The sequence below is a fragment of the Dendropsophus ebraccatus genome, chromosome 13 (genome assembly GCF_027789765.1).
Source record: "Dendropsophus ebraccatus isolate aDenEbr1 chromosome 13, aDenEbr1.pat, whole genome shotgun sequence".
In the NCBI taxonomy this organism is placed as follows: Eukaryota; Metazoa; Chordata; class Amphibia; order Anura; family Hylidae; genus Dendropsophus; species Dendropsophus ebraccatus.
The window spans coordinates 8,820,855-8,845,919 of record NC_091466.1 but is presented as its reverse complement, the minus strand read 5'-3'; the positions used below and the strand labels follow the sequence as shown (position 1 = coordinate 8,845,919).

General features: G+C 46.9%; 1 long non-coding RNA gene across 1 annotated transcript; it reads left to right on the top strand.

The window, feature by feature from the left end:
* The first annotated feature begins 1,678 nt into the window (after nt 1-1,678).
* LOC138770714 (uncharacterized) lies at nt 1,679-24,438 on the top strand. The gene is made up of 3 exons (XR_011359489.1): nt 1,679-1,770; nt 23,057-23,102; nt 24,287-24,438. It is a non-coding gene; the product is annotated as an uncharacterized lncRNA (long non-coding RNA).
* The last annotated feature ends 627 nt before the right edge of the window (nt 24,439-25,065 follow it).

The window sequence follows — 25,065 nt, the reverse complement described above, 5'->3', positions numbered from 1 at the left end:
ATAAAATTTGTCTCTGTCATTAAGGCCATTTCAGGCTCTGTCCTTAAGGGGTTAAAGGGACCCGGGTCGCTATTAAAAGGACCCAGGTCGCTCTAGCGACATGTGTCTCTTTAAGAGCGACATGGGTCCCATACCTTTTGGAGTGACTTGGGTCCCTTTAAGAGCAACATGCGTCCCGTCCGTTTAAGAGCAACTTGGGTCCCGTCAGTTTAAGAGCGACTTGGATCCCTTTAAGAGCTACATGGGACAATTTAAGAGTGACTTGGGTCCCGTCCTTTTAAGAGCGACTTGGGTCCCTTTAAGAGTGATCTGGTACTTATAATGGTAAAGATCATTGCTAAAGATCATTGCCCGGTTACCATGACAATCTTCCTCATGTCAGTGAGACAAAATCATTAAGGACCTTCCATATATTACATCTTCTATTGGCCAATAGTGGACATGTGACTGTGGATGGTGTGATACATTGCCTGACGAGACCTTAGAGTTCCTATTGGCTGCTATTTTTCAGCTTTTTGCATATGTGCTGTGATTGGCTGTTAGCGGTTAGAGTGTGGCCATTATTTGCAATGGGCCATTATTTTCTATGGGAAATTTGGGGTCGTTTAACGTAAATTTCTTAAAAATGACAAATCCGATCAAAACGAAAAATAGATAGCACACCACACACCGCCGAGGGCTTCGAAACGCAGTTTGAATGGAGTGTGTGCGCAAAGCGGTTCGGGCTGTATTACGCGCAGAAAAATGGCTGGAAGAAGAAGAAACGGAAGAAGAAGAAGAATACGGATTACAATATAGGGATTTTCAAGCACTATAACAAAATGCGGTTCAGGGAAGAAAAAGAGCGCTGCACCTCACACCTATGGCTGATACTAGTGCCCCTAGGCTAAATAAAAAACACATCAGAATTTTGTGTATGAATTGATCAAGCCATACTGCCCCATGTACCATCGTGTGCACAGTGTGGACTTAGTGTAGGGACCCATGTGTATCAGATACCTGCACGCGGTACATGGGGCAGTGTGGCTTGATCAATTCACATTCAGAATTCTGATGTTCTTTATGCAGCCGAGAGGTACAAGTATCAGCCATAGGTGTGAGGTGCAGCACTCTTTTTCTTCCCTAACCCAGAAGAGAAACAATGATGCCAAGCACCAGCCTCCTTTTAAAGTGTCCAGTGGTGTCATTCTTACTTAATCATGACAGATTGATCTCCAGCCCTGTCCTCACCAACACCCATACCTGTGTTAATGGAGCAATCACTGAAACAATGTTAGCTTCTCCTTGTAAGGCAGGGCTGCAATGATGCTGCAATGTGTTTTGGGGGGTAAAGTTCATTTTCTAGGCAAATATTGACTTTGCAAGTAATTTCTGTTAAGCTGATCACTCTTTATAACATTCTGGAGTATATGCAAATTGCCATTTTAAAAACTGAAGCAGTAGACTTTGTAAAAATTAATATTTGTATCATTCTCAAAACTTTTGGCCAGGACTGTATACTGGTATCCTTTCAATTCTTTAATTCTTTCAGTGGATTCTCTATTATTTATTCCTTAAAGTCCGGTCAAGTAATTTCTAAGTGTTAAAGAGTCTGGGATGTTAAGAGTTACACAGAAAGTGAAACCTTCTACAGTCCAGTCCGATGCCGCTCCTCCTCCTCCTCCCTTTTCTTCCTACCTCCGGCTGAGAACGTCACCACAAGCCGCCTCCTATCTCACTGACGGCACAGCTCTCAGTCTTCTGTAATCTATAGGAAAAGCCGACATCCCTGTAAGTTCATGTTTTCTCTTTATTCTGATTTAAAAACACAAAACAAAAAAAACTATAAAATCAAAACCTTGTGTACTATATGACATGTGTAACATAGAGGCGGCACTCCTGTCTCTTTAAGAGGAAAGCACGTGGGAATGGGATCAGGAAGGGACAGCATTGCTGGGAGATGGATAGGGATCAGGAAGGGACAGCATTGCTGGCAGATGGATAGGGATCAGGAAGGGACAGCATTGCTGGCAGATGGATAGGGATCAGGAAGGGATAGCATTGCTGGGAGATGGATAGGGATCAGGAAGGGATAGCATTGCTGGGAGATGGATAGGGATCAGGAAGGGATAGCATTGCTGGGAGATGGATAGGGATCAGGAAGGGACAGGATTGCTGGGAGATGGATAGGGATCAGGAAGGGACAGCATTGCTGGGAGATGGATAGGGATCAGGAAGGGATAGCATTGCTGGGAGATGGATAGGGATCAGGAAGGGACAGCATTGCTGGGAGATGGATAGGGATCAGGAAGGGACAGCATTGCTGGGAGATGGATAGGGATCAGGAAGGGACAGCATTGCTGGGAGATGGATAGGGATCAGGAAGGGATAGCATTGCTGGGAGATGGATGGGGACCAGGAAGGGACAGCATTGCTGGGAGATGGATAGGGATCAGGAAGGGACAGCATTGCTGGCAGATGGATAGGGATCAGGAAGGGACAGCATTGCTGGCAGATGGATAGGGATCAGGAAGGGACAGCATTGCTGGCAGATGGATAGGGATCAGGAAGGGACAGCATTGCTGGCAGATGGATAGGGATCAGGAAGGGACAGCATTGCTGGGAGATGGATAGGGATCAGAAGGGACAGCATTGCTGGCAGATGGATAGGGATCAGAAGGGACAGCATTGCTGGGAGATGGATAGGGATCAGAAGGGACAGCATTGCTGGCAGATGGATGGGGATCAGGAAGGGACAGCATTGCTGGGAGATGGATAGGGATCAGGAAGGGATAGCATTGCTGGGAGATGGATAGGGATCAGGAAGGGACAGCATTGCTGGGAGATGGATAGGGATCAGGAAGGGACAGCATTGCTGGGAGATGGATAGGGATCAGGAAGGGATAGCATTGCTGGGAGATGGATGGGGACCAGGAAGGGACAGCATTGCTGGGAGATGGATAGGGATCAGGAAGGGACAGCATTGCTGGCAGATGGATGGGGATCAGGAAGGGACAGCATTGCTGGGAGATGGATAGGGATCAGGAAGGGACAGCATTGCTGGGAGATGGATAGGGATCAGAAGGGACAGCATTGCTGGGAGATGGATAGGGATCAGGAAGGGACAACATTGCTGGGAGATGGATAGGGATCAGGAAGGGACAGCATTGCTGGGAGATGGATAGGGATCAGAAGGGACAGCATTGCTGGCAGATGGATGGGGATCAGGAAGGGACAGCATTGCTGGGAGATGGATAGGGATCAGGAAGGGACAGCATTGCTGGGAGATGGATAGGGATCAGGAAGGGGCAGCATTGCTGGGAGATGGATAAATATCAGGAAGGGACAGCATTGCTGGGAGATGGATAGGGATCAGGAAGGGACAGCATTGCTGGGAGATGGATAGGGATCAGGAAGGGACAGCATTGCTGGGAGATGGATAGGGATCAGGAAGGGATAGCATTGCTGGGAGATGGATAGGGATCAGGAAGGGACAGCATTGCTGGGAGATGGATAGGGATCAGGAAGGGACAACATTGCTGGGAGATGGATAGGGATCAGGAAGGGACAGCATTGCTGGGAGATGGATAGGGATCAGGAAGGGATAGCATTGCTGGGAGATGGATAGGGATCAGGAAGGGACAGCATTGCTGGGAGATGGATAGGGATCAGGAAGGGACAACATTGCTGGGAGATGGATAGGGATCAGGAAGGGACAGCATTGCTGGGAGATGGATAGGGATCAGGAAGGGACAGCATTGCTGGGAGATGGATAAGGATCTGTATGTGGAGGCAGGAATAAAGGAGGCTGCCGCTGCCGGATTTCATCCCTGTCTCCTTATATTACAGGATGATATTACAGCTGCTGATAAGGATGGGATGAGAGGGTGATACAACTGATAGTAATAACCAAATGGATGTATACTGTAGGTCGAGAACATATATGAATATACTGCATACAGAAATAGATACCAGAAGTGTATACACTACACATATATTGGTACCAGCCTTAAACTCAGTGGTGGTGGCATAGAGAAACCCTCTAATAGTGCCAGCCTCAGAGACTCTCTAATAGTGCCAGCCTCAGAGACCCTCTAATAGTGCCAGCCTCAGAGACTCTCTAATAGTGCCAGCCTCAGAGACCCCCTAATAGTGCCAGCCTCAGAGACCCTCTAATAGTGCCAGCCTCAGAGACCCTCTAATAGTGCCAGCCTCAGAGACCCCTAATAGTGCCAGCCTCAGAGACACTCTAATAGTGCCAGCCTCAGAGACCCTCTAATAGTGCCAGCCTCAGAGACCCTCTAATAGTGCCAGCCTCAGAGACCCTCTAATAGTGCCAGCCTCAGAGACCCTCTAATAGTGCCAGCCTCAGAGACCCTCTAATAGTGCCAGCCTCAGAGACCCTCTAATAGTGCCAGCCTCAGAGACTCTAATAGTGCCAGCCTCAGAGACCCTCTAATAGTGCACACCTCAGAGACCCTCTAATAGTGTCAGCCTCAGAGACCCCCTAATAGTGCCAGCCTCAGAGACCCCCTAATAGTGCCAGCCTCAGAGACTCTCTAATAGTGCCAGCCTCAGAGACCCCCTAATAGTGCCAGCCTCAGAGACTCTCTAATAGTGCCAGCCTCAGAGACCCTCTAATAGTGCCAGCCTCAGAGACCCTCTAATAGTGCCAGCCTCAGAGACCCTCTAATAGTGCCAGCCTCAGAGACCCCTAATAGTGCCAGCCTCAGAGACCCTCTAATAGTGCCAGCCTCAGAGACCCTCTAATAGTGCCAGCCTCAGAGACCCTCTAATAGTGCCAGCCTCAGAGACCCTCTAATAGTGCCAGCCTCAGAGACCCTCTAATAGTGCACGCCTCAGAGACCCCTAATAGTGCCAGCCTCAGAGACCCTCTAATAGTGCCAGCCTCAGAGACCCTCTAATAGTGCCAGCCTCAGAGACCCTCTAATAGTGCCAGCCTCAGAGACCCTCTAATAGTGCCAGCCTCAGAGACCCCCTAATAGTGCCAGCCTCAGAGACCCCATAATAGTGCCAGCCTCAGAGACCCCATAATAGTGCCAGCCTCAGAGACCCCCTAATAGTGCCAGCCTCAGAGACCCTCTAATAGTGCCAGCCTCAGAGACTCTCTAATAGTGCCAGCCTCAGAGACTCTCTAATAGTGCCAGCCTCAGAGACTCTCTAATAGTGCCAGCCTCAGAGACTCTCTAATAGTGCCAGCCTCAGAGACTCTCTAATAGTGCCAGCCTCAGAGACTCTCTAATAGTGCCAGCCTCAGAGACTCTCTAATAGTGCCAGCCTCAGAGACCCCCTAATAGTGCCAGCCTCAGAGACCCTCTAATAGTGCCAGCCTCAGAGACTCTCTAATAGTGCCAGCCTCAGAGACTCTCTAATAGTGCCAGCCTCAGAGACCCCCTAATAGTGCCAGCCTCAGAGACCCTCTAATAGTGCCAGCCTCAGAGACCCCCTAATAGTGCCAGCCTCAGAGACCCTCTAATAGTGCCAGCCTCAGAGACCCTCTAATAGTGCCAGCCTTAGATACCCAATAATACTGTTAAAGAGGTTGTCCGGCAAAATCAACTTTTCCCCTATCCACAGGATAGGGAAAAAGTAGGAGATCACAGGGGGGTCCAACCTCTGTACCCCCCACAGCCTCTGTATCTGCCCCCGGCTTCTATGTTATGAATATAGCCGCGGGTACAGCACGTTCCTACGGAGCCACTGGAGAGAGGAGTACATCACTTTTCCTGCTTACTCAGCTTTTTCCGACACCTCTATAGGAATGAATAGAGCCGCGTTCACATGCTGTACCCTCCCCTCTATTCATAACACAGAAGCCGGGGATAATACAGAGATCGTGGGGGGTAAGTAAGTTGGACCCCCCCCCCCCCCCCAGCAATCTCTGACTTTTCCCTCATTTAGTAGATAGGGGAAAAGTTGACTTTGCCCGGCCAACCTCTTTAACCTCAGAGACCCTGTACCCCAATACACCGCTCCTAACAGTCCCCTCCTTGCTACATATACAGCTCCCATGGCCTCTGCCCCATATATACTGCTCCCATGGCCTCTGCCCCATATATACTGCTCCCATGGCCTCTGCCCCATATATACTGCTCCCATAGCCCCTCTCCCATATATACTGCTCCCATGGCCTCTGCCCCATATATACTGCTCCCATGGCCTCTGCCCCAAATATACTGCTCCCATGGCCTCTGCCCCATATATACTGCTCCCATGGCCTCTGCCCCATATATACAGCTCCCATGGCCTCTGCCCCATATATACTGCTCCCATGGCCTCTGCCCCATATATACAGCTCCCATGGCCTCTGCCCCATATATACTGTATACTGCTCCCATGGCCTCTGCCCCATATATACAGCTCCCATAGCCCCTCTCCCATATATACTGCTCCCATGGCCTCTGCCCCATATATACTGCTCCCATGGCCTCTGCCCCATATATACAGCTCCCATGGCCTCTGCCCCATATATACTGTATACTGCTCCCATGGCCTCTGCCCCATATATACAGCTCCCATAGCCCCTCTCCCATATATACTGCTCCCATGGCCTCTGCCCCGTATATACTGCTCCCATGGCCTCTGCCCCATATATACTGCTCCCATGGCCCCTCTCCCATATATACTGCTCCCATAGCCCCGCTATCATATATACTGCTCCCATGGCCTCTGCCCCATATATACTGCTCCCATTGCCCCTCTCCCATATATACTGCTCCCATTGCCCCTCTCCCATATATACTGCTCCCATGGCCTCTGCCCCATATATACTGTTCCCATGGCCTCTGTCCCATATATACTGTTCCCATGGCCTCTGCCCCATATATACTGCTCCCATAGCCCCTCTCCCATATATACTGCTCCTATGGCCTCTGCCCCGTATATACTGCTCCCATGGCCTCTGCCCCATATATACTGCTCCCATTGCCCCTCTCCCATATATACTGCTCCCATGGCCTCTGCCCCATATATACTGCTCCCATGGCCTCTGCCCCATATATACTGCTCCCATGGCCTCTGCCCCATATATACTGCTCCCATAGCCCCTCTCCCATATATACTGCTCCCATGGCCTCTGTCCCATATATACTGCTCCCATAGCCCCTCTCCCATATATACTGCTCCCATGGCCCCTCTCCCATATATACTGCTCCCATGGCCTCTGCCCCATATATACTGCTCCCATGGCCTCTGCCCCATATATACTGCTCCCATGGCCCCTCTCCCATATATACTGCTCCCATAGCCCCGCTATCATATATACTGCTCCCATGGCCTCTGCCCCATATATACTGCTCCCATGGCCTCTGCCCCATATATACTGCTCCCATTGCCCCTCTCCCATATATACTGCTCCCATAGCCCCTCTCCCATATATACTGCTCCCATGGCCTCTGCCCCATATATACTGTTCCCATGGCCTCTGTCCCATATATACTGTTCCCATGGCCTCTGCCCCATATATACTGCTCCCATAGCCCCTCTCCCATATATACTGCTCCTATGGCCTCTGCCCCGTATATACTGCTCCCATGGCCTCTGCCCCATATATACTGCTCCCATGGCCTCTGCCCCATATATACTGCTCCCATTGCCCCTCTCCCATATATACTGCTCCCATGGCCTCTGCCCCATATATACTGCTCCCATGGCCTCTGCCCCATATATACTGCAACCATGGCCTCTGTCCCATATATACTGCTCCCATGGCCTCTGCCCCATATATACTGCTCCCATAGCCCCTCCCCCATATATACTGCTCCCATGGCCTCTGTCCCATATATACTGCTCCCATGGCCTCTGCCCCATATATACTGCTCCCATAGCCCCTCTCCCATATATACTGCTCCCATGGCCTCTGTCCCATATATACTGCTCCCATGGCCTCTGCCCCATATATACTGCTCCCATGGCCCCTCTCCCATATATACTGCTCCCATAGCCCCGCTATCATATATACTGCTCCCATGGCCTCTGCCCCATATATACTGCTCCCATTGCCCCTCTCCCATATATACTGCTCCCATGGCCTCTGCCCCATATATACTGCTCCCATGGCCTCTGTCCCATATATACTGCTCCCATGGCCTCTGCCCCATATATACTGCTCCCATGGCCTCTGCCCCATATATACTGTTCCCATAGCCCCTCTCCCATATATACTGCTCCCATGGCCTCTGCCCCATATATACTGCTCCCATGGCCTCTGCCCCATATATACTGCTCCCATGGCCTCTGTCCCATATATACTGCTCCCATGGCCTCTGCCCCATATATACTGCTCCCATGGCCTCTGCCCCATATATACTGCTCCCATGGCCTCTGTCCCATATATACTGCTCCCATGGCCTCTGTCCCATATATACTGCTCCCATGGCCTCTGCCCCATATATACTGCTCCCATAGCCCCTCTCCCATATATACTGCTCCCATGGCCTCTGTCCCATATATACTGCTCCCATGGCCTCTGCCCCATATATACTGTTCCCATAGCCCCTCTCCCATATATACAGCTCCCATGGCCTCTGTCCCATATATACTGCTCCCATGGCCTCTGCCCCATATATACTGTTCCCATAGCCCCTCTCCCATATATACAGCTCCCATGGCCTCTGTCCCATATATACTGCTCCCATGGCCTCTGCCCCATATATACTGCTCCCATGGCCTCTGCCCCATATATACTGCTCCCATGGCCTCTGCCCCATATATACTGCTCCCATAGCCCCTCTCCCATATATACTGCTCCCATGGCCTCTGCCCTGTATATACTGCTCCCATGGCCTCTGCCCCGTATATACTGCTCCCATAGCCCCTCTCCCATATATACTGCTCCCATGGCCCCTCTCCCATATATACTGCTCCCATGGCCTCTGCCCCATATATACTGCTCCCATGGCCTCTGCCCCGTATATACTGCTCCCATGGCCTCTGCCCCATATATACTGCTCCCATGGCCTCTGCCCCATATATACTGCTCCCATGGCCTCTGCCCCATATATACTGCTCCCATAGCCCCTCTCCCATATATACTGCTCCCATGGCCCCTCTCCCATATATACAGCTCCCATGGCCTCTGCCCCATATATACTGCTCCCATGGCCTCTCTCCCATATATACTGCTCCCATGGCCTCTGCCCCATATATACTGTATACTGCTCCCATGGCCTCTGCCCCATATATACTGCTCCCATAGCCCCTCTCCCATATATACTGCTCCCATGGCCTCTGCCCCATATATACTGTATACTGCTCCCATGGCCTCTGCCCCATATATACTGCTCCCATGGCCTCTGCCCCATATATACTGCTCCCATAGCCCCTCTCCCATATATACTGCTCCCATTGCCCCTCTCCCATATATACTGCTCCCATGGCCTCTGTCCCATATATACTGCTCCCATGGCCCCTCTCCCATATATACTGCTCCCATGGCCCCTCTCCCATATATACTGCTCCCATGGCCCCTCTCCCATATATACTGCTCCCATTGCCCCTCTCCCATATATACTGCTCCCATGGCCTCTGTCCCATATATACTGCTCTCATAGCCCACTATCATATATACTGCTCTCATAGCCCCACTATCATATATACTGCTCTCATAACCCCGCTACCATATATACTACTCCCATGGCCCCACTATCATATATACTACTCCCATTGCCCCTCTCCCATATATACTGCTCCCATTGCCCCTCTCCCATATATACTGCTCTCATAGCCCCACTATCATATATACTGCTCCCATAGCCCCACTATCATATATACTGCTCTCATAGCCCCACTATCATATATACTGCTCTCATAGCCCCACTATCATATATACTGCTCCCATGGCCCCTCTCCCATATATACTGCTCCCATAGCCCCACTATCATATATACTCTTCCATATACTGCCACCATGCACCTCACATCACATATGCTGCCACATACAATATTACCTGTATACTGTCTCCTATCCATATAGTGCTCCCACTGGTCCCTGTATATATATATATATATATATTTATTTATATCTTGGATACTAGTAGAAAACAATATCAATTTACTTAATAACATACTGGAGCTCTAAATACTAAAGGCCCTATTCCACCGACAGATCTGACTACAGATTATCTGCCAAAGATTTGAAGCCAAAGCCAGGAACAGACTATAAACATAGATCAGGTCATAAAGGAAAGACTGAGATTTCTCCTCTTTTCATATCCATTCCTGGCTTTGGCTTCAAATCTTTGGCAGATAATCTGTCGTCAGATCTGTTGGTGGAATAGGGCCTTAATACACAGCTGTACTGCTCCCTGTATAATACACCTGTTTCCTCCTCCACCCTTCCCTATTACCTCCTCACATGTCTGTCTGCTGCCAGCAAGGACCTGATGACGTCATCCGGAAGGTTATTTCAGGTCCTTGCAGGAAGATAAGGAGAGTCTGTGAGACTCTGAGCGGCCGCATTACCTCCAACACATCACTCACATTATTGCAGTCTGCTGAATTAAACAGCTATACTTACTGTATCCAGCTCCAGTCTCCTGAAGGCTTCTATATAACAACTATACTTACTGTATCCAGGTCCAGTCTCCTGAAGGCTCCTATATAACAGTTATACTTACTGTATCCAGGTCCAGTCTCCTGAAGGCTGCTATATAACAGCTATACTTACTGTATCCAGCTCCAGTCGCCTAAATATTTCTATATAAAAGCTATACTTACTGTATCCAGGTCCATATCTCATCAAGGCTGCTATATAACAGCTATACTTACTGTATCCAGGTCCAGTTTCCTGAAGGCTGCTATATAACAGCTATACTTACTGTATCCAGGTCCAGTCTGCTGAAGGCAGCTATATAACAGCTATACTTACTGTATCCAGGTCCAGTCTCCTGAAGGCAGCTATATAACAGCTATACTTACTGTAGCCAGGTCCAGTTTCCTGAAGGCAGCTATATAACAGCTGTACTTACTGTATCCAGGTCCAGTCTCCAGAAGGCAGCTATATAACAGCTATACTTACTGTATCCAGGTCCAGTCTCCTGAAGGCTGCTATATAACAGCTATACTTACTGTATCCAGCTCCAGTCTCCTAAAGGCTGCTATATAACAGCTATACCTACTGTATCCAGGTCCAGTCTCCTGAAGGCTGCTATATAACAGCTATACTTACTGTATCCAGCTCCAGTCTCCTGAAGGCTGCTATATTACAGCTATACTTACTGTATCCAGGTCCAACCTCCTGAAGGCAGCTATATAACAGCTATACTTACTGTATCCAGGTCCAGTCCCCTGAAGGCAGCTTAATAACAGCTATACTTACTCTATCCAGGTCCAGTCCGCTGAAGGCAGCTATATAGCAGCTATACTTACTGTATCCAGGTCCAGTCTGCTGAAGGCAGCTATATAACAGCTATACTTACTGTATCCAGGTCCAGTCTCCTGAAGGCAGCTATATTACAGCTATACTTACTGTATCCAGGTCCAGTCTCCTGAAGGCAGCTATATAACAGCTATACTTACTGTATCCAGGTCCAACCTCCTGAAGGCTGCTATATAACAGCTATACTTACTGTATCCAGGTCCAGTCCCCTGAAGGCAGCTATATAACAGCTATACTTACTCTATCCAGGTCCAGTCTGCTGAAGGCAGCTATATAACAGCTATACTTACTGTATGCAGGTCCAGTCTCCTGAAGGCTGCTATATAACAGCTATACTTACTGTATCCAGCTCCAGTCTCCTGAAGATTTCTATATAAAAGCTATACTTACTGTATCCAGGTCCAATCTCATCAAGGCTGCTATATAACAGCTATACTTACTGTATCCAGGTCCAGTTTCCTGAAGGCTGCTATATAACAGCTATACTTACTGTATCCAGGTCCAGTCTTCTGAAGGCTGCTATATAACAGCTATACTTACTGTATGCAGGTCCAGTCTCCTGAAGGCAGCTATATAACAGCCATACTTACTGTATCCAGGTCCAGTCTCCTGAAGGCTGCTATATAACAGCTATACTTACTGTATCCAGCTCCAGTCTCCTGAAGGCTGCTATATAACAGCTATACTTACTGTATCCAGGTCCAACCTCCTGAAGGCAGCTATATAACAGCTATACTTACTGTATCCAGGTCCAGTCCCCTGAAGGCAGCTTAATAACAGCTATACTTACTCTATCCAGGTCCAGTCCGCTGAAGGCAGCTATATAGCAGCTATACTTACTGTATCCAGGTCCAGTCTCCTGAAGGCTGCTATATAACAGCTATACTTACTGTATCCAGGTCCAGTCTCCTGACAGCAGCTATATAACAGCTATACTTACTGTATCCAGGTCCAGTCTGCTGAAGGCAGCTATATAACAGCTATACTTACTGTATCCAGGTCCAGTCTCCTGAAGGCAGCTATATTACAGCTATACTTACTGTATCCAGGTCCAGTCTCCTGAAGGCAGCTATATAACAGCTATACTTACTGTATCCAGGTCCAACCTCCTGAAGGCTGCTATATAACAGCTATACTTACTGTATCCAGGTCCAGTCCCCTGAAGGCAGCTATATAACAGCTATACTTACTCTATCCAGGTCCAGTCTGCTGAAGGCAGCTATATAACAGCTATACTTACTGTATCCAGGTCCAGTCTCCTGAAGGCTTCTATATAACAACTATACTTACTGTATCCAGGTCCAGTCTCCTGAAGGCTCCTATATAACAGTTATACTTACTGTATCCAGGTCCAGTCTCCTGAAGGCTGCTATATAACAGCTATACTTACTGTATCCAGCTCCAGTCTCCTGAAGATTTCTATATAAAAGCTATACTTACTGTATCCAGGTCCAATCTCATCAAGGCAGCTATATAACAGCTATACTTACTGTATCCAGGTCCAGTCTCCTGAAGGCAGCTATATAACAGCTATACTTACTGTATCCAGGTCCAGTCTTCTGAAGGCTGCTATATAACAGCTATACTTACTGTATGCAGGTCCAGTCTCCTGAAGGGTGCTATATAGCAGCTATACTTACTGTATCCAGGTGCAGTCTCCTGAAGGCTGCTATAAAACAGCTATACTTACTGTATCCAGGTCCAGTCTCCTGAAGGCTGCTATATAACAGCTATACTTACTGTATCCAGGTCCAGTCTCCTGAAGGCAGCTATATAACAGCTATACTTACTAAATCCAGGTCCAGTCTTCTGAAGGCTCCTATATAACAGTTATACTTACTGTATCCAGGTCCAGTCTCCTGAAGGCTGCTATATAACAGCTATACTTACTGTATCCAGCTCCAGTCTCGTGAAGGCTGCTATATAACAGCTATACTTACTGTATCCAGGTCCAGTCTCCTGAAGGCTGCTATATAACAGATATACTTACTGTATCCAGGTCCAGTCTCCTGAAGGCTGCTATATAACAGCTATACTTACTGTATCCAGGTCCAGTCTCCTGAAGGCAGCTATATAACAGCTGTACTTACTGTATCCAGGTCCAGTCTCCTATATAACAGCTATACTTACTGTATCCAGGTCCAGTTTCCTGAAGGAAACTATATAACAGCTATACTTACTGTATCCAGGTCCAGTCTCCTGAAGGCTGCTATATAACAGCTATACTTACTGTATCCAGGTCCAGTCTCCTAAAGGCTGCTATATAACAGCTATACTTACTGTATCCAGGTCCAGTCTCCTGAAGGCAGCTATATAACAGCTGTACTTACTGTATCCAGGTCCAGTCTCCTATATAACAGCTATACTTACTGTATTCAGGTCCAGTTTCCTGAAGGCAACTATATAAAAGCTATACTTACTGAATCCAGGTCCAGTCTCCTGAAGGGTTCTGTATAACAGCTATACTTACTGTATCCAGGTCCAGTCTCCTGAAGGCTGCTATATAACAGCTATGCTTACTGTATCCAGGTCCAGTCTCCTGACAGCAGCTATATAACAGCTATACTTACTGTATCCAGGTCTGTATCCAGGTACAGTCTGCCGAAGGCAGCTATATAACAGCTATACTTACTGTATCTAGGTCCAGTCTCCTGAAGGCAGCTATATTACAGCTATACTTACTGTATCCAGGTCCAGTCTCCTGAAGGCTTCTATATAACAACTATACTTACTGTATCCAGGTCCAGTCTCCTGAAGGCTCCTATATAACAGTTATACTTACTGTATCCAGGTCCAGTCTCCTGAAGGCTGCTCTATAACAGCTATACTTACTGTATCCAGCTCCAGTCTCCTGAAGATTTCTATATAAAAGCTATACTTACTGTATCCAGGTCCAATCTCCTCAAGGCTGCTATATAACAGCTATACTTACTGTATCCAGGTCCAGTTTCCTGAAGGCTGCTATATAACAGCTATACTTACTGTATCCAGGTCCAGTCTTCTGAAGGCTGCTATATAACAGCTATACTTACTGTATGGAGGTCCAGTCTCCTGAAGGGTGCTATATAGCAGCTATACTTACTGTATCCAAGTCCAGTCTCCTGAAGGCTGCTATATAACAGCCATACTTACTGTATCCAGGTCCAGTCTCCTGAAGGCAGCTATATAACAGCTATACTTACTCTATCCAGGTCCAGTCTTCTGAAGGCAGCTATGTAACAGCTATACTTACTGTATCCAGCTCCAGTCTCCTATATAACAGCTATACTTACTGTATCCAGGTCCAGTCTCCTGAAGGCAGCTATATAACAGCTATACTTACTGTATCCAGGTCCAGTCTCCTGAAGGCAGCTATATAACAGCTATACTTACTCTATCCAGCTCCAGTCTCCTGAAGGTAGCTATATAACAGCTATACTTACTGTATCCAGGTCCAGTCTCCTGAAGGCAGCTATATAACAGCTATACTTACTGTATCCAGGTCCAGTCTCCTGAAGGCAGCTATATAACAGCTATACTTACTGTATCCAGGTCCAGTCTCCTGAAGGCAGGTATATAACAGCTATACTTACTGTATCCAGGTCCATTCTCCTGAAGGCAGTTATATAACAGCTATACTTACTCTATCCAGGTCCAGTCTGCTGAAGGCAGCTATATAACAGCTATACTTACTCTATCCAGCTCCAGTCTCCTGAAGGTAGCTATATAACAGCTATACTTACTGTATCCAGGTCCAGTCTCCTGAAGGCAGCTATATAACAGCTATACTTACTGTATCCAGGTCCAGTCTCCTGAAGGCAGGTATATAACAGCTATACTTACTGTATCCAGGTCCAGTCTCCTGAAGGCAGGTATATAACAGCTATACTTACTGTATCCAGGTCCATTCTCCTGAAGGCAGTTATATAACAGCTATACTTACTCTATCCAGGTCCAGTCTGCTGAAGGCAGCTATATAACAGCTATACTTACTGTATCCAGCTCCAGTCTCCTGAAGGCAGCTATATAACAGCCATACTTACTGTATCCAGGTCCAGTCTCCTGAAGGCAGCTATATAACAGCTATACTTACTGTATCCAGGACCAGTCTCCTGAAGGCAGGTATATAACAGCTATACTTACTGTATCCAGGTCCATTCTCCTGAAGGCAGCTATATAACAGCTATACTTACTGTATCCAGGTCCAGTCTCCTGAAGGCAGCTATATAACAGCTATACTTACTGTATCCAGGTCCAGTCTCCTGAAGGCAGCTATATAACACTATACTTACTGTATCCAGGTCCAGTCTCCTGAAGGCAGCTATATAACAGCTATACTTACTGTATCCAGGTCCAGTCTCCTGAAGGCAGCTATATAACAGCTATACTTACTGTAACCAGGTCCACTCTCCTGAAGGCAGCTATATAACGAGCTATAGTTACTGTATCCAGGTCCAGTCTCCTGAAGGCAGCTGTATAACAGCTATACTTACTCTATCCAGCTCCAGTCTCCTGAAGGTAGCTATATAACAACTATACTTACTGTATCCAGGTCCACTCTCCTGAAGGCAGCTATATAACAGCTATACTTACTGTATCCAGGTCCAGTCTCCTGAAGGCAGCTATATAACAGCTATACTTACTGTATCCAGGTCCAGTCTACTGAAGGCTGCTATATAACAGCTATACTTACTCTATCCAGGTCCAGTCTGCTGAAGGCAGCTATATAACAGCTATACTTACTGTATCCAGCTCCAGTCTCCTGAAGGCAGCTATATAACAGCCATACTTACTGTATCCAGGTCCAGTCTCCTGAAGGCAGCTATATAACAGCTATACTTACTGTATCCAGGACCAGTCTCCTGAAGGCAGGTATATAACAGCTATACTTACTGTATCCAGGTCCATTCTCCTGAAGGCAGCTATATAACAGCTATACTTACTGTATCCAGGTCCAGTCTCCTGAAGGCAGCTATATAACAGCTATACTTACTATATCCAGGTCCAGTCTCCTGAAGGCAGCTATATAACACTATACTTACTGTATCCAGGTCCAGTCTCCTGAAGGCAGCTATATAACAGCTATACTTACTGTATCCAGGTCCAGTCTCCTGAAGGCAGCTATATAACAGCTATACTTACTGTAACCAGGTCCACTCTCCTGAAGGCTGCTATATAACGAGCTATAGTTACTGTATCCAGGTCCAGTCTCCTGAAGGTAGCTATATAACAACTATACTTACTGTATCCAGGTCCACTTTCCTGAAGGCAGCTATATAACAGCTATACTTACTGTATCCAGGTCCAGTCTCCTGAAGGCTGCTATATAACAGCTATACTTACTGTATCCAGGTCCAGTCTTCTGAAGGCAGCTATATAACAGCTATGCTTACTGTATCCAGGTCCAGTCTCCTGAAGGCAGCTATATAACAGCTATACTTACTGTATCCAGGTCCAGTCTACTGAAGGCTGCTATATAACAGCTATACTTACTGTATCCAGCTCCAGTCTCCTTGACTCTGTGTATAGCTGAGTTCCTTCTGATTGACCCTTCCTTTCCCAAGCATTCCTATCCCACCTTCTGTCCGCTCCCCCTCCCCCCAGTACCTTTACGTCACAGACTTCAACCGACTCCAGTTTAGCGTTGGAATAGAACGGCCACAACAGCCTTTTCTTTATTAAAGTGTTTGACCATAGCAATAAATAACATGTCAACAAAAAACATCCAAAACATTAAAACATTAACATTGTCTGGAATCAATATTTTCTTTTAATTGAAATGCAGGGAGGTCTGGCAAGGCCCCATTACGGGCAGTACCAAAATCTAAACCAATTTTCTCTCCTAGCCGCACCGCGCCGACTCAGGAGTTGACAATAAGTCTACTGGTACTGCCGCACACCAAACCGTTCCCAGGGTCCTATCCCGAAGGGAACCACTTAACTTTAACCACACTTTCCATTACCAAATAACTTGGTAAAGATAGGAAGCCATCCCTATGATGGGTCCCCATTTAACCAGGCCAATTTTTAGGTGCCCTGCAAGACCTCCCCACGCAGGCTGTCATGACGAAGAGGAGAAAAAAGACCCTCACCCGACCACCTTCACAATCCCATGCTGCTACCTAGGGCGGGCGGTCGGGCTGAAGCTGGTCCGGCAAGCTCTGACGATCCACGCGATTCCTCTTTCCTATCTGACCCCAAGCTCCACCCCTGGTGAGTACCCTGCTCCAATCCCCTCACTTCCTTTCAAACCACTCGCCCCCCTCCTCCTGACCTTTTCCTTCTCCCCTCACACTCCACGCTCCCTCTACCCAGGCCCGCTCCTGCCATGAGGCAGACTGAGGCTTCAGCCTCAGGCGGCAGCTCCTGTGTTCCTGCAGGGGGCGGCACAATCTTCCCTGACATTGTCATTTTAGTGAAGAGTAACTTCACTAAAATGACAGCAGCCCCCGATCTCCTAGCAGTGCTCAGTCCCTGGCCGCCCCCTGCCGCCCTCCCCAGGAACTGCCGGGCTACGTCTCTGTTATGTGTGACGTCACCCGGCAGTCTTCCTGAGGATTGGGTACATGCCTGCTCGGCCGGCCACAGCGGCTCCACATGCTGATCCCTCCTCCTCCCCAGTACTAGTAAGTATGTATAACAGGGCTGAGGGGGGAGGCTGGTGGCTGAGGGTGATAATTGTTTGGGGGTCAGGTCTCAGAGCCCGGGAGGGAGCCAGGAGGTGGTAGCCGGAGCAAGGTCTGTAGTCACTGTGCCAGAGCCCATACAGGCAGTGCAGTGTGCTTCTAGGAGAGTGTGCACACCGGAGAGCACATCATCCGTCTTTGTGACGGCTGCAGACTGATAACAGCAGCAGACATAAGAGCCAACTCCTCCAGCACCAGAGCCATGTTGTATCCTGTCAGTCTGTGCTGTTCCTCCTGCCTCCTCCACTACTATACCCCAGTGTATACCATAGTCTCTGGGATATAGTGGAGGTGGTGGTATATAGCAGCACATGTGGATATATGTATACTGGGGCATGGTGGAGGAGGTGGGGGTATATAGCAGCACATGTGGATATATGTATACTGGGGCATGGTGGAGGAGGTGGTGGTATATAGCAGCACATGTGGATATATGTATACTGGGGCATGGTGGAGGAGGAGGTGGTATATAGCAGCACATGTGGATATATGTATACTGGGGCATGGTGGAGGAGGTGGTGGTATATAGCAGCACATGTGGATATATGTATACTGGGATATAGTGGAGGAGGTGGTATATAGCAGCACATGTGGATATATATGTATACTGGGGCATGGTGGAGGAGAAGGTGGTGGTATATAGCAGCACATGTGGATATATGTATACTGGGATATAGTGGAGGAGGTATATAGCAGCACATGTGGATATATATGTATACTGGGGCATGGTGGAGGAGGTGGTGGTATATAGCAGCACATGTGGATATATGTATACTGGGATATAGTGGAGGAGGTGGTATATAGCAGCACATGTGGATATATATGTATACTGGGGCATGGTGGAGGAGGAGGTGGTATATAGCAGCACATGTGGATATATGTATACTGGGGCATGGTGGAGGAGGTGGTGGTATATAGCAGCACATGTGGATATATGTATACTGGGATATAGTGGAGGAGGTGGTATATAGCAGCACATGTGGATATATATGTATACTGGGGTATAGTGGAGGAAGTGGTATATAGCAGCACATGTGGATATATATATACTGGGGCATAGTGGAGGAGGTGGTATATAGCAGCACATGTGGATATATTTATACTGGGGCATAGTGGAGGGGTGGTATATATAGCAGCACATGTGAAATAGTTGCTACACAATTGATTCTAGAATGGGGGGGGGGGGGGGCGCCATTTTAATTTTTGCCTCAGGCAGCAGAAAAGCTAGAATCGGCCCTGCCTCTATCCTATTAACCCTATGCTGCAGTCCCAGCTAACCAGGCCATGCCGGGCCTCCGCTACACTGCGTATGCTCCGTGCCCTCCCTGAAGGCTGCTATATAACAGCTATACTTACTGTATCCAGGTCCAGTCTCCTGAAGGCAGCTATATAACAGCTATACTTACTGTATCCAGGTCCAGTCTCCTGAAGGCAGGTATATAACAGCTATACTTACTGTATCCAGGTCCAGTCTACTGAAGGCAGTTTTATACCAGCTATACTTACTGTATCCAGGTCCAGTCTACTGAAGGAAGCTATATAACAGCTATACTTACTCTATCCAGGTCCAGTCTGCTGAAGGCAGCTATATAGCAGCTATACTTACTGTATCCAGGTCCAGTCTCCTGAAGGCAGCTATACTTACTGTATCCAGGTCCAGTCTCCTGAAGGCTGCTATATAACAGCTATACTTACTGTATCCAGGTCCAGTCTCCTGACAGCAGCTATATAACAGCTATACTTACTGTATCCAGGTCCAGTCTGCTGAAGGCAGCTATATAACAGCTATACTTACTGTATCCAGGTCCAGTCTCCTGAAGGCAGCTATATAACAGCTATACTTACTGTATCCAGGTCCAACCTCCTAAAGGCTGCTATATAACAGCTATACTTACTGTATCCAGGTCCAGTCCCCTGAAGGCAGCTATATAACAGCTATACTTACTCTATCCAGGTCCAGTCTGCTGAAGGCAGCTATATAGCAGCTATACTTACTGTATCCAGGTCCAGTCTCCTGAAGGCAGCTATATAGCAGCTATACTTACTGTATCCAGCTCCAGTCTCCTGAAGGCTTCTATATAACAACTATACTTACTGTATCCAGGTCCAGTCTCCTGAAGGCTCCTATATAACAGTTATACTTACTGTATCCAGGTCCAGTCTCCTGAAGGCTGCTATATAACAGCTATACTTACTGTATCCAGCTCCAGTCTCCTGAAGACTTCTATATAAAAGCTATACTTACTGTATCCAGGTCCAATCTCCTCAAGGCTGCTATATAACAGCTATACTTACTGTATCCAGGTCCAGTTTCCTGAAGGCTGCTATATAACAGCTATACTTACTGTATCCAGGTCCAGTCTTCTGAAGGCTGCTATATAACAGCTATACTTACTCTATCCAGGTCCAGTCTGCTGAAGGCAGCTATATTGCAGCTATACTTACTGTATCCAGGTCCAATCTCCTGAAGGCAGCTATATAGTAGCTATACTTACTGTATCCAGGTCCAGTCTCCTGAAGGCTGCTATATAACAGCTATACTTACTGTATCCAGCTCCAGTCTCCTGAAGGCTTCTATATAACAACTATACTTACTGTATCCAGGTCCAGTCTCCTGAAGGCTCCTATATAACAGTTATACTTACTGTATCCAGGTCCAGTCTCCTGAAGGCAGCTATATAACAGCTATACTTACTGTATCCAGGTCCAGTCTCCTGAAGGCTGCTATATAACAGCTATACTTCCTGTATCCAGGTCCAGTCTCCTGAAGGCAGCTATATAACAGCTATACTTACTGTATCCAGGTCCAGTCTCCTGAAGGCTGCTATATAACAGCTATACTTACTGTATCCAGGTCCAGTCTCCTGAAGGCTGCTATATAACAGCTATACTTACTGTATCCAGGTCCAGTCTCCTAAAGGCAGCTATATAACAGCTATACATACTGTATCCAGGTCCAGTCTCCTAAAGGCTGCTATATAACAGCTATACTTACTGTATCCAGGTCCAGTCTCCTGAAGGCTGCTATATAACAGCTATACTTACTGTATCCAGCTCCAGTCTCCTGAAGGCAGCTATATAACAGCTATACATACTGTATCCAGGTCCAGTCTCCTGAAGGCAGCTATATAACAGCTATACTTACTGTATCCAGGTCCAGTCTCCTGAAGGCAGCTATATAACAGCTATACTTACTGTATCCAGGTCCAGTCTCCTGAAGGCTTCTATATAACAGCTATACTTACTGTATCCAGGTCCAGTCTCCTGAAGGCAGCTATATAACAGCTATACTTACTGTATCCAGCTCCAGTCTCCTGAAGGCTTCTATATAACAGCTATACTTACTGTATCCAGGTCCAGTCTCCTGAAGGCTGCTATATAACAGCTATACTTACTGTATCCAGGTCCAGTCCCCTGAAGGCAGCTATATAGCAGCTATACTTACTGTATCCAGGTCCAGTCTCCTGAAGGCTTCTATATAACAGCTATACTTACTGTATCCAGGTCCAGTCTCCTGAAGGCAGCTATATAACAGCTATACTTCCTGTATCCAGGTCCAGTCTCCTGAAGGCAGCTATATAACAGCTATACTTACTGTATCCAGGTCCAGTCTCCTGAAGGCTGCTATATAACAGCTATACTTACTGTATCCAGGTCCAGTCTCCTGAAGGCTGCTATATAACAGCTATACTTACTGTATCCAGGTCCAGTCTCCTAAAGGCAGCTATATAACAGCTATACATACTGTATCCAGGTCCAGTCTCCTAAAGGCTGCTATATAACAGCTATACTTACTGTATCCAGGTCCAGTCTCCTGAAGGCTGCTATATTACAGCTATACATACTGTATCCAGGTCCAATCTCTTGAAGTCAGCTATATAACAGCTATACTTACTGTATCCAGGTCCAGTCTCCTGAAGGCTGCTATATAACAGCTATACTTACTGTATCCAGGTCCAGTCTCCTGAAGGCAGCTATATAACAGCTATACTTCCTGTATCCAGGTCCAGTCTCCTGAAGGCAGCTATATAACAGCTATACTTACTGTATCCAGGTCCAGTCTCCTGAAGGCTGCTATATAACAGCTATACTTACTGTATCCAGGTCCAGTCTCCTGAAGGCTGCTATATAACAGCTATACTTACTGTATCCAGCTCCAGTCTCCTGAAGGCAGCTATATAACAGCTATACATACTGTATCCAGGTCCAGTCTCCTGAAGGCAGCTATATAACAGCTATACTTACTGTATGCAGGTCCAGTCTCCTGAAGGCAGCTATATAACAGCCATACTTACTGTATCCAGGTCCAGTCTCCTGAAGGCTGCTATAGACCATCTATACTTACTGTATCCAGGTCCAGTCTCCTGAAGGCAGCTATATAACAGCTATACTTACTGTATCCAGGTCCAGTCTCCTGAAGGCTTCTATATAACAGCTATACTTACTGTATCCAGGTCCAGTCTCCTGAAGGCAGCTTTTTAGTCTTGTGCTGGTTGAAAAAAGTTTTCCATATTTGTAATTTACTTCTATTTAAAAATCTCCTATATTTCAGTACTTGTCAGCTGCTGTATGTCCTGCAGGAAGTGCTTTATTCCACCAGTCTGACACAGTGCTCTCCGCTACCACCTCTGCCCAGAGCAGTAACAAATCCCCATAGAAAACCTCTCCTGCTCTGGACAGTTCCTGACATAGACAGAGGTGGCAGCGGAGAGCACTGTGTCAGACTGGGAAGAATACAGCACTTCCTGCACGACATACAGCAGCTTATAATTACTAGAAGACTGGAGACTTTTTAAATAGAAGTCATTTACAAATATGGATAATTTTCTGACACCAGTTGAATGTGAATTTGCACTGTGAGCCATGTGACTTTTTTGGGTCACTTGTATTAGCGGTGATGCAGCGGAGCACCCTGGTGATCTATGATTATAAGGGCAGTGCCAGCCTGTAGCTCTCACCCTCTATAATTTATGTGAATAACTAAACCTTAAACTCTCTGTTGTCTTTTTTTCTAGAAGAAAGAAACAATGGGACAGTTTCCTGCAAGATACGGAGAGGAGGGTGAGTACAATGTCCTAGTTGGCCAGCTGTTACTCATTCTAGGACCTCTCGTGGTTGTAACAGCCTGGTCTCTAGCAGTTTTTTTCATCTTTTTCAACCGTACCAACTATGTAACTATGTAACCTACACTAAAAATCTAAACTTAAAGTGACTCTGTACCCACAATCTGACCCCCCCCCCCCCAAACCACTTCTACCTAGGATAGCTGCTTTTAATCCAAGATCTGTCCTGGGGTCCGTTCGGCAGGTGATGCAGTTATTGTCCTAAGAAACAACTTTTAAACTTGCAGCCCTGTGTCAAATTGGCGTGGCCTAGAGTGTCTATGCCCTAGGCTTGTGCCGCCCCTCCGTTCCTTTCTCCCCACCTTCTTCATCATTAGGAATACAATTTCTCTTATTCATCACCTGTGTGAACACGGCACATGAGCTGGATCATTAAGGCCCATGTGCAGTGTTCACACAGGTGATGAATAGGAGAAATCCTGTCTCGGGCATTCCTAATGATGAAGAGGGCGCACAGACACTCTAGGCCACACAAATTTGACACAGGGCTGCAAGTTTAAAAGTTGTTTCTTAGGACAATAACTGCATCTCCTGCCAAACGGACCCCAGGACAGATCTTGGATTAAAAGCAGCTATGCGAAGGTACAAGTGGTTTGGGGGGGTCAGATTGTGGGTACAGAGTCACTTTGATGTATGAATGTAGCCTAGAGGGGTCATCTGGTAGGAGGAAAAGTAACACTTCTCTGCCCTCCTGATGCCCCACTTCCATCTCCCTCACGTAATATCGGTAACATCATGCGGCCATTGGTCACCATGCGAGCCGAGAGAGAGGAAAAGTATTACTTTCCTAGAATAAAGTTCTAAGAATGGATAAAGAAGATGGCTTCCGGTCCGCGCAGTCAATGCTCTGGGATTCATGGTCACCTGGTGTCCCGAGAAACAGAAGGGCGGATGGAAATGGGTGAAGTAAGATTATACCAGCTTTATACTGCACCAGCTACAAATGGGGCAAAAAACATTCGGAGAGGACCATATCCTGGTGTTGGGGTACAGGCTTATTGTGAGGAGTGCAGCACTTTCTGCTTTGTGGCAGGAGCCTATACACATGGGGGCCATGTCCCCTGAGAAAGGATTTTACATTGAGAACTAACATCCCTGTCCATTGGTTATTCTCTCTACCAGGAAAGGAGACGTTCCACCAAGTGTTGTCTACATGTGATCTGCAGGATCTGAGAAGTATCTATGAATATCTCACACATGACTTCCTCTATATTGTACAGTCTCTGGAAACAAAGATCTTCCTTAAAGAATTGGCTTCTTGGAATGTTCTAGAAGTAGAGGTAGGATGGGTGTTCAGCACTCCTTACAGGTTCGGGGCACAGCGGTAAGTGGGGTCTAAGGTAGGCTCCCCACTCCTGGTATTACTGTATGCTATACAGGTCCCTCATCTGTATATGGAGCTTGGTTCACCTTTTCCATTCTACTCATTGGAGGGAAGGATATTGTGATGGTCGTGAAGCCTCCTACCCATTGTCTGCTAATACCATGGTGTTTATGGAGCCTTACCTTATTCCAGAATTTTCCATGAAAAACTAGAGATGTGCTTTACAGCAAACCCCATGGACATAGGCAATAGTAGGACAGTAACTAACAAGAATGCAAAAGGTGTCTGAGCAAGGGGGGGAGGCCGAGCTGCGAGCTTCATCTATTGTCTCTTCTGTCTACTAGTGTCACCTTTCTCTGTAATTCAGCACAGATCACATTCTAGTAAATCTCCTCCTTATCATCACACACAGAACAGAGAGGTTTCAGCTTAGATTTAGGCCTAGTAGTTAAAATGGAAAGATTTCAGGAGTACTATAAATTATAGATAGTGAAATGGAAAATTAGAAAAAACATGACGAAAGATCCTTACAATATTTTTTTAAAGTGTCACTGTTGTTATAAAAAGCTTTTGACGT